An 11,684-nucleotide genomic window follows, 5' to 3' on the forward strand; every position below is an offset into this window, starting at 1 on the left:
CATGCGCAGGGCGTCCCCCCTCCCCTTTTCACCGCCTCCCGCTCCCCCGCCCCCTTCGCCTCCCTCCCCAATACGGTCCTCAGTTATCCCAGCTGAGGAGCTGTAGCATTCGGTCACAGGGAAGCGCTGCTAAAAATAAACGCCGGACCGGATTTTCCTCTGCAAACTAGAAAATGGATTGGACTGGTACTGCGTGCATCAGGACGAATTACTGAAGTCTTAGAGGAGGCTAGTGTCTCCAGGCAGGGTATGGTTTTATTCAGAAGGCAGAGAGGAGAGATTTACGAATCGTTTTTAATGTTCACAATTTGGGTTTCTCTTTCTACTTGCTGCAGTAACTTTCCAGCTGTCTGCTTCCCTCTCCTCTCCCCACTGACTTCACATTGCTTGTTATATTCCTGTGTCTTTTGTTTTGTTTTTCGGGAGTGGGGTGAGAGTAGTTATGGAGCTGTCAAAGGTTAATATTCTCTCGCTTCTTTGTTACTCAAACTCAGTGTTTTCCTGCCTGCCTCCACCTCAAAACTGTTCCATGAGCAGGCTCCAAGGCTTCTAAAGTTCTTCAAAAAAGCCACTGAAGATATTTTGAGGTGCTCTTTTTAGCTTTTTTCCAACAACCTGCAAGAAGTCCCCAAAGGTGGGGAGGCGCCTTATTGATAATAAGTACTTCCAAACGCAATACCTAATCATTTTTGTGAAGTTGCAGGGATAGAGTATTTTTCTTGTACAGAGCTCTAGAGGAAGATGCAAAACCACAAATCTCTTGAAGTGCTACTTTCATAGCAAAATATTTCTAAAGGCCACACTGTATTTCGCTTATATGCAAAATGTTTAACAGGAAAAATTGTGTTGTATTTACTACCTTTTTTTTTCAATAGTCCAAATTTTCCTGAGGTGATCATCTCTCCTTGAGAATAATAATCTTATTCTCCAGAAGTCCAGAAAACTCTGTTATCTGAAATGGTTAAGGAAGGAGATGTGCAGATTAGTCACATACTCTAGTTCATGAAAGATCCTTCCACAGTAGGCTTCTAGTCCTAATTTTCAAAACATTGAAATATAATAAAATGTACTCCCAACAAGAAACCTGGAGTTATATCTAATTTAATCTTTTCCTGGTGATTCAGAGGGCATCCTTTGATTTTTCCAATGCCTTAGGGCCATGATTACAAATATTAACCACGGATGGTTCAGCCAGACATGGACATTATTAGTGGAAGACTCCCACTAATGAACTGCTGTGGGTCAGCAATGCCTGGATCCATTCAGCATTTAGGAGTATCGGATTGCAGAGGCCACAACCTAGGGCCTACTAATTTTTAGGTTCTCCAATTCTATGCCAAAGTACATGTTTGGAAGAATCACAAAATTCAGGATTTCTTTTCAATGTTGAATAGGCTTAGGAAGTAAGCTTAGGGTGGGAGTAGTGTTGCTTCTTAAGAACAATAGCCTATTTCATTGAGATAAATAATTTCTGCTCTTAATACTGCACCCCGTTACATGTTCTTTCCTTCTCAAAGGTTTTAGAATAGGAGATATCTTTAGAATGCATCTCTATGTACTCTTCATATTTATTCTTTTACAGATGGAGAAACTAAAGGCAGGGGAGGAGTGGCACTTGATAAGAGTCACATGGTGAACCAGATCTGGGCTCAGAACCTAAGTGTCATATCTCAAAGGCAGAGGCAAGCCATCTATAGTCCAGAATGATTTTTCATATAACTGCCTTCCCATTATCTACAGTGAATAAGAACAGGGAGAACCTTCTAGTTTATAAATTATCATTATTTTTATTCATAATTTTAAGAACCCAGCTGCTTTATTAAATAGAAAGCAAATCAAATTTAATGCAAAATTTGTGTTCTGACATTCAAGATCTTTCCATTCTTCTCCAAGCTTAACTCCTAGACAACAATTGCTATTATCCTAAACAAACCTCAAGATTGTTTTTAAACCAGGGGAAAGTGGGATCACAGACCCCCACTACCACAAATTATGCAGTCTAGCTTCCCACATATGGGGAAATTGCGGGGGTCAGCACATCTGGAGTGCAACTGATAAGCCTTGACTGGGAAAACAAACTTCTTGCTCATGATAGCTCCTCTGTCAAGATTTTTCTTACCTTTGCTTACATAGTCATTGCTGGAATATCTTGACCTCATCAAACCACTACCTACCACAAGTATCTACAAATTCAAATCTTATATTTTCCTCTAGATCCATCTCCTTCTTACAGTCTTCCCTGATACTCTTAGTCTGAAAATATTCTCTACCAAGAACACTGATGATCCGCTCACTAATAATTCCAAAACTGATGATTTACTTCTCTTCCATCACTATTTTTTATTCTGTACCAGAAAGATTTATGTATATATCTTGTTCCTTTTTCCCACTCATATTTTTAAATGGCCTCCTTTTACTTCAGTGTAGTCTAGAGTGTCCTGAACATAGGAAACAATAAAAATGTTTCATGAATTAATAATATTTACCATACATGTTTTTGTGTACTTTACTATGTGACGTTAACTACAATCACCATGATAACAAAATGATGATAATATTGACCTAGCATTGCTCAGAGCTTACTATGTGCCAGGTACTATAAGGATTCTAAATGTTTAATGAATATTATCTTTATTCATTAAATAAGCTATATGAACATGCAAACGGCCAATAAATATATGAAAAAAAGTTCAACATCACTAATCATCAGAGAAATGCATATTAAAACCACAAAGAGATATCATTTCATCCCAGTTAGGATGGCTATTATCAAAAGACAAAGAAAATAAAGCACATGCTAGTGAGGAAGCAGACAGAAGGGAATTCTTATGCACTGTTGGTGGGAATGTAAACTAGTACAGTCACTATGGAGAACAGTATTGAGTTTTCTAAAAAAAAAAAAACCAAAAAAAAAAAAACTAGAATTACCATATGATCCAGCAATCCCACTACTGGGAATTTATCCAAAAGAAAGGGAATCAGTATATCAAAGAGATATCTGCACCCATATGTTTATTGCAGCACTATTACAATAGTCAAAATATGGAATCAACTTAGGTGTCCAACAACAAATGAATGCATAAAGAAAATGGGGTACATATACACAATAAAATATTATTCAGCCATAAAAAAGAATGGAATCCTGTCATTTGCAGCAACATAGATGAAACTGAAGGACATTATGTTTGATGAAATAAGCCTAAGAAACAGAAAGTTAAACACCACATGTTCTCACTCATATGTGTAAGATAAAAGAAAAAGTTGATTTCATAGAAGTAAAAAGTAGAACAAAGGATAGGAGGAGCTGGGAAGGGTAGGGGGAAGGAGGGAGAGATTTGTAAAAGGATACAATATTACAGCTAGGTGGGAGGAATAAGTTCTAGTGTTCTACACGACTGTAATATGGTTATAGTTAATAATAATATTTTACATAGTTTAAAATCAGCAGAAGGAGGATATTGAAGTTTCCCAACACAAAGAAATGATCAATATTTGAGATGATGAATATAATAATTACCCTGATCTGATCACTTACATTATATGTATTGAAATGTCACTGTTTACCCCATGAATGTGTACAATTATTATTTGTCAATTTAAGAAATAAAATAAAATATTATGAGGTTAGTACTATTATGATCTCTGTTTTAAAGATAAGCAACCTGGAGCACAGAGAGGTTAAAGTATGAATAAAACATGATCTCTGCCGTACAGAAGCATAAAGTCTATTGAAGATGATAGAAACATAAATGATTTTAAAAGCTATCGTAAGGTATAAGATAGGTTGTCACAGGTGGAGTAGGAGGTGCAGAAGAGTTGGCAGTCAGCCAGCCTGAGGGTTTTAAGAAAGTTTCCTGGAGGAGACATATATAGAGCCAGTTCTTGAAGTGTGAGCTTCACAGGGTTGGGGTATGAGTGTGGGGCAGGGACCATGTGAGTGTGCAAAAGTACTTTTGGACATAAGAAGTTATTATCATTTTCCAGGTTTCTCTGCTAGATGTGAATCTCCAATGTCAAAGAGGAAAGTGGAAGGAGGCAGAGAAATGCTTAGTACTGTTCCGGGATCAGAGCTACAAAACTCCAGAGTATCTGGGAGAGATCATATCTCTTTATCTCACCTAAGTTTTCTATCATACATTTGAATAGAGAGACAGTAGAGCATAGTGAAAAAAATAGATTCTGGAACCAGACAGACGTGGGCTCAAATACAGTTTGCTTCTTATTATTTATGGTACCATCTTGGGCAATTAATCCATTTGGGTCCTATTTTTTTAATCTGGAAAAGTAAGTAATATCTTCTTGTAGGCAGAGCTGTTGTAAGGACTGACCATAATACTTACAAAAGTGTCTAAAATACTGGTCACTCAATAAATTGTACTCACTATTATATATAGGGTCTTGGATCCATCCAGGCTAAGGATTAGAGCTGGAATCCCTGAAGGTTCCCTCCTTTTTAATAAGAAAAGGGTCTAATCCCCCCATCCCAAAATGGAAGAGGATTTAAAGGAAGAATTGCTTCATAAAAGCGTTGATGAAACATAATTTGATCTAGTTATGATGAACTCACTTAATGATAATCCTGGAATAGGGGAAATAGACTAGTAGCCTGGCAATTTGCTATTTCAAAATGCCAAGAATTAGGTGAGACTGGGTTTCTTGTATTTGGGGTGAATGTGCATTCTGGTTTTCCCAAAATGTTCCCGTTTTATACTCATTGTCACAACATACTTTTAAAGAATGCCCCCTTTGCCCATCAAAAACAGTTCTGGCTTAATAAATTATATGACCATATACCTTTAGTTCCTACTAGAATGTACAGAAATAATATAAATGATTGAAATTAATTAACAGCAATACATTACATTATAACTATTTTAAAAGCCTTGTTAAAATGCCAAACCAATTACCAGCCTGCATACAATTTTTCCATATACTCATGCTGTTTGTCCAGAAGTGCTGAATGTAAATTGAGAGAAATGTGTGACCATTTATTTGTGCCCAATTATTTTCTTACTGTTCATTTTTTATAACTAATATCTTTTATAACATATTTTATATTTACAAAAAAAGAGAAGTTGGTCAATTAGACTTTTTGGTGATGATATTGAGGCCAACTCACCTCTAGAAGTGAGTACTCACTCTAAGATGAAACAAATGGTCAGCTCAGTTTCCACTGAGAGTGTCAGTTCAAACTGTCACCAGAAGGTAAGCTCTACAAGAACAAGGACCTTGTCCATTTTTGTCACTGTTGTTTTTCCAGCTTCTAGAAGAGCATGTCATCCTTAGAAAGTCTTATTTAATATCCAATGAATAAATGAATGAGTTTAATGAGAAAAAGCTTTTTTTTGTGTGGCCATAAAGCCAATTCACTTGGCAACTGAGAAGCATCAATCAGCAATCCTTGACGGCATAAACTAGGTCATAAGTGACCTGTAAGAAGCAACAAGATCACCATGAGGCAGGAAGTCAGTTAACAAGTGTGCTCCGTGCTTACTCTTGGGCAAAGACCATAAATAATCAGGCCTACATTCGGTTTTCTCTGCACTTGAGTTTAGGTATTCCTCTTAAGCAAGCTAATAGGTGGGCTATGCCTTTGCAAACAAGCTAGGAGGCTGGAAGAAATTAGTCATAGAAGATGAAAGAATAGGAAGATTAAAATTTCAAAGCACAAGAAGAAGACGGGTTGACGTGGCAAAACTACGTGAAAGTGACCATGCTGTAGAAGTTAGACAGCGTCCCTCAGAAAGCAAACATGTCTTGATTGCTTACTATGTGCAAGGTTCTCATTCTCTTCCTTGAGTGAGGGTGAAAGAATGATCTTCCTAAAAAGGCAGTGACACATGATAAAGCTTCAATAAAAATGGTTCAGGTTGCAGGGAAGGAATGAAGGTAAGGAACAGTCTGAGAAGACAGGAAAGGGCAGAAGATGCAGGTCATCTGGGTATATTTTTCCATGGAGTTACCCATTTACATGGTCTAACAGTGATCTCTCTAGGGGCTATTAAGTATCTAAAGAGACTTGCAGAGTCGTGTAACAGAGTAATGATGCATGGGTAAGGCATCTGGAAGCCAACTCACAAACGTTTTTTACATTTCTTGTTAACGACTTTCTCCACTTGACGATATTAGAAATTTATACACAAGCTATCAACTGACAATTTCAAGGCCCATCTGTTACACTGGCATAATGCCCACTTAAAATGTGGTAGGCCAATTTCATTAATGTTTAGGTTTTGAGTCAAAACCTTAATCAGTCAAAATAGGATACTAGAAAATAAAACTTTTCAGTTGATTGTCCCTTTTCATTCTAGGAATAAGAAATAACCTGGCAATCTAATATGCAAAAGTAACTTCTTGAATCTGCTCAGGATCATTATGAAGACCAACCCAATCCTTGAGTTCTGGTGCTAAGAATAGACCAAATGTACATCAAGGTTTGGTCCAAAAAGGCATCATAAAAAATGCTGCATCTAAAGAATGTGGACATTTGACATTTTCTCCTCCTATACTTCTCCCACCCTCCCCTCAAAATTCCAAATACACAGATGCTCGATATTTTTGTAATAATAGCATACGAGTATTCAGTCATAAAGAAATTAACTAAAGTCCATCATTTGTTCATTTACTGAGAACCTACTGTGTGCAAGACACTAGTGTAGGTGCTGGGATACACCATAAATCTGTGGACTCATAATATTTACATTATAGTTTCACCGTTGGAATGAACTTCATAAATCTTGTAGCCCAAATACTTATTAAACAAAAGTAAGAAAAAAGACCCATTAGGAGGGGAGAGGGGGACAACTTTTCTCAAGTCAAATAGCAAGTTATAAACAAGACTAGAAGTAGTCTGCTGATGCCTATCTCATTATGGCACCCTCTATGCAAATTTGTATACATTCTTAGGTTGGAGGACTAGGACCAGTCCTATGTGTGTTGTACTGCAAAGCACTGTTTCCGAAGTTTATTTATTTCACTTAGTAAATACATCCAGAAGTTCTTGTTGAAGGGCTGGAAAACGATAACTATACTAAATGTGTTGCTGCCAATAAGAAACCTCCACAATGTGTTCTACACGACGCCTGATAGATGTGATACAAGTGTATTGTTCGTGTGATGAATAATAACAAAGCTCTATTTTATTAGTAGTGCTCTTACTTGATGAAAAATCTTCATGGTTTATGTTTACATTCAAATCTCAATTCACATAGCGGCTATGGCTACCCAGGGAAAGTGAAATGCAGAAATGAAACAATTAGCTATGTTATTGGTTCCAAAAACCCTGCTTTTTAAAAGGGAGGAAAAGAGTAATGAGTAATTTAAGCCAACTAAAATTAAATAACAGCAAAAGAATGCAATAGCATAATGGACCCCACATGTGTATTGACACAAGGGTATTATCAGCAGGGACTTGGAGGTCATAACCAATTGCTGATAGTAGATAGTACTGATACTCTGCAGCTTAAAAAAAATGACAAATGGATTTGTCTATCTGATAGCTTTTTTAAAAAAGTGTTTCCACAACTTTTTACTTTTTTTTTTCTCTAACCATTTGCCCTAGCAAGGTGACCACGGGACTGTAAAGGAAGCAAAGAGTTATAGTTAGAGGTGGAACCAAGACTGCTGTTCTGCCCAGAGGGTTCTCTTGCATACTGAGCTCTAGGCCTAGGGTTGTGATAATATGATGCTGATGCTGCCAGCCCCTTTCAGTCACTTAAAATCTGTCTCAATTTAAAGTATCAGATGAAAATGTTTTTCATCTGATCTTAAATTTATGTTTATGTACCATGACTGACAAACTTCTTATTTAGCCTATCCAATCGCTTCTAAATTTATTCATTAAACATTTTCCCCTTCTTTCTGAAGAATCACAAGCTATTAATAATTAAAAAGTAGTAGCTGTTATAAAAAGGATGCTGGAAAGATTGAGATGTATCCTTGGTTTCTTATGCTGTGAAAGAAGGGACTTTGACAAAACAGTCTATAAGGCCCTTTCCAGCCCTAATACTGGAAGCATCTGTGTTGGGCCAGCAGTGCTTCTAGGGTATCCCATGGAATGCTGTATTCCTTTTGGAATCAAAGTCAGTCAGACCTGAAAGGAACACTAGAGTTCCTCTAGCCCAGCTCCTTTAGTTTATAGATGAGACACCTGAGCCCTAGAGAGGGGAAGACTTTTGAATCTGAACTTGGAACTGCTAGAATCCAAAGTCAATACTTTTAGCCATTATCTTATATTGTCACTTTAATACCTTTACTACACTTTACTTCCACATGTTGATGAAGTGCAAAGTATTTAAGTAAAAAATAGAAAATAGGTTGAAGTAAAAAAATAGTATTCTACTAGGCCCCACTAATACCACTCAACTACTGAATGAAGAAATACAAACCCCATCAAAATGATCTCCACCTACCTGCCTCATTGCCCCCCTCCCTTATATCTTTTTACTTGTTTATCTCATTTTTATTGCCTACATCATGCCAACAAGCCAAGTTGGCAGATGATTCAGGCTGTGATACAGAGGAAGGGATAAATATAATCTCACAGAGCTACAAGATTGGCTATAACCTTGGGGCTCACTTTTTTTTCTGGCTTAGGAAACTCTTATTTATCCTTCAAAACCCAGTTAAAGTGTTTCACAAGAAGCCTTCTCTTAATCTTCATAGCATTTTCAGTATTTTTTATTTATGTCTGCCATTTATTTATATATCTGTCTCTCTATAAAGGCAGTGCTATAGACTGAATGTTTGTGCTCCCCCAAAATTCATACATTGAAACCTGATTCCCAACATAATAGTGTTTGGATGTGGAGACTCTGAGCAATTATTAGGTCATGAGGGCAAAACACTTATGAGTAGAATTGAAGCCATTATAAAAGAGATCCCAGAGAGCTTCTTGCCTCTTCTGCCATGTGAAATTACAGCCACAGACTGCTTTCTATGAACGCAGAAGTGGGCACTGACTAGACACCAAATCTACCAGCAGCCTTGATTTTGGACTTCCCAATCTTCAGAACTATGATAAATAGATTTCTGTTGTTTATAAGTCATCAAGTTTGTGGTATTCTGTTACAGAATCCTGAATAGGCTAAGACAGGTGGAGTATTCCCATCACATAGCATTGTGCCCAGCATATAGCAGGCATAGAGTAATTATATTCTGAATTCATTAATGAAGCAGTCAATGAGTGATTAAATGAATGAAGTTTGAAAATGTTCCAGAACTTTTCAATTTAGTTGATTCACTCTTCATTATACCCCAGGAGCAAATAAAAATGAACTTTGAATAGCCGTGCTTGTTCTGCATTGGGTAGTATTATCAACACTGTCGGTGTTTCCCATCAACCTGCTTTATTCTTGCTCTTTTCTCCCCAAATCTCCAAGTTAGAGAAAAAAAAGTTCTCCACTTCTGGCTTCTTAGACTTTGGCCTTTTTTAGTCTTACTTTCTTCTCCCTCTGGTCTTGGCTTTCCCATCTCCTGAAACACGCACCACCACCACAAGCAGCGCACACACCTTCCCAACACCACCACAAGCAGCGCACACACAATCCTCATTAATAATCTCCTTGCTTGGCTCCACAGACCTCCATGAGCTGAGCTAGTATCCTGACTTGGTCAAGGAAAGAAGGAGTGCTTTAGAAAAAGAAATGCATGAATGATAAATATTCTATTGATTTTTATTTTCCAGTTTCAAGCTCTGAATGTAGCTGAATGTTACTGTTTGATCCTTTTACCCACTTCCTTTGGTTTCCTCCCAATTATTTCTTCTTTTAAGCAGGGAACTTAAAATACTCCAATTCTTGGTTTTCTCCCTGAACAGAGGGAACTCCCCCCTTAAGTGAGATGTTAGCTTCCATGGCTAAATATAGCAATCATCTATCAAAAATTTTCCCAGAATATGAAGAGACACTCTACCTTTCTAATAATGGATGTGGTTTTTCTCACTGAACATAAGTATGTTCAAGAAACACATTTAAAAAGATGATGTATTCTTTCTGAATACATTACTGTGCATTTGTAAACTCTATTTTCACATTGATGCACATGCCAAATCACTTGCTATTATTACATTCAGCACTATTTGCTCTGGATGGTAGTGCCAAAAGACTAATGTCTTGTAAGTACAGAAAGCAGACACTTTTGGGCAGCACAGATGGAGGTGGGAGAATTGCCAACAGAAATGGTGCCTTTTCTCTCCTTGGATTATTTTTGTTGTTGTTTTTTAGTTGTTTTAAAGCATGGAGATCATGCAACAAGTATTACTTAGGCCCTGAATAGAGGACCACTGCAATCTGAATGCAACTAAGCTGGAAGGAATGAGAGAGAAAAAAAAAGAAAGAAACAGGATAGTTCATCCATCTCAATGATAAACTGAAAATCAGAATCAAGAAATCAACACTGAGAAAATGAAATAAGCTTATGAAATTGACTGAAATAACTTTGTGGATTATATATTGAATAAGATTAAAATGTCACCCTTTTATTGTTATAATGACGATAAAACAGTAAACTGCCAAGAGAAAAGAATGGCTTGTCTTTGTGTGGCATCAAAGAATTTATCAAAAAGGCAGCATGATAATTTAGGAAACCAAACTTCTTTCTTAAGCTGAAGGTAGCTCCTAAAATCCATTATAAGGTATGTAACTAGTTTACATTTATGTTCATTTATATTATGAATTCCAAAGATTGAATTTAACAAACCAAACATCCTAAATTTTGCCTATCATTATGCCTGGTACTTTATATCTACTGTATTATTAAATCCCCATAACAATACTGAAAAGGAACTGAGGCTCCAAGGTCTATTATTTGCCCAAAATATGCAGCAAGTGAGGAATAGAGTCAAAAATGCAACCGAACACTTACAGAATTTAAATTCTTGACCTTTGTACGTGCCTCAAGGACATATACTTGGTAGGTGAGCCATCTTCCACCACTGGTGTTTATATAAACTTGTGCTACAGGAACCCAAAGACAGAGAGAGAGTGCATTACTTTCCCAGCCAGGGAAGGGGCAGGGAACATTGAAAAGCCTTTTCCACGAAGTAGAGAAAGCCATTCCTGACAGAGGTTTCAGCATTAAAAGGCTCAGTGAAGACAGTGTAGGGTGATTTGGGGAAAAGTAAATAGTTTAGTGTTCCTGCAATGGAAGAGTAAATAGTTTAGTGTTCCTGCAATGGAAGAAGATGAGGAGAAAAGGTTGGCTAGATGTGGATTGAGGAGGAAGCCTTAACACTCCTGGGATTTCAGTTGAACACAGAGTTTACCATATCTGAAGTTCTGACTGTTTTCATGCTTACCTGTCATGTCAGATTTAGCTCCTTGCCTGCAAAGGCTGAATCTTGCATGAGTTTTCCACCAGATCTTCCCTTCCCAGTGCAGCTCCTTTAAGGGTTCAGCCTTGGCTTCCCAAGCTGTTGAGACTGCAAAATAAATATGGACCACATGCAAATTTAGATCTCCATCCTTTGACTCCACTCACTAAGCAATTTGCTCCTAGATTGTCTCTCTTTACTTAGCCACCAGGTTTGTGTCTGACTTGTGTTAACGACCTCACTTCCCTAGTCAGCATGATACCAGATTCAACTTCCAGCTGTGCTTTTTATCTCTCTTCCTTAATTCCACGAGTTCTTAAAGAACCTTCAGGATAACAGCCCTTCCAGCTCTACCTCTCCTGGCACCTCTGCT

At 37.4% G+C, this 11,684-nt stretch overlaps 1 non-coding gene across 1 annotated transcript; it reads right to left on the minus strand.

Annotated features, from left to right (window-relative positions):
- Window positions 1-1,952: 1,952 nt before the first annotated feature.
- LOC112208885 (U1 spliceosomal RNA) lies at window positions 1,953-2,114 on the minus strand. The gene has a single exon (XR_002943433.1). It is a non-coding gene; the product is annotated as a U1 spliceosomal RNA (small nuclear RNA).
- Between the last annotated feature and the right edge of the window lie 9,570 nt (window positions 2,115-11,684).

This window comes from Pan troglodytes, chromosome 2 (genome assembly GCF_028858775.2).
Source record: "Pan troglodytes isolate AG18354 chromosome 2, NHGRI_mPanTro3-v2.0_pri, whole genome shotgun sequence".
Classification (NCBI taxonomy): Eukaryota; Metazoa; Chordata; class Mammalia; order Primates; family Hominidae; genus Pan; species Pan troglodytes.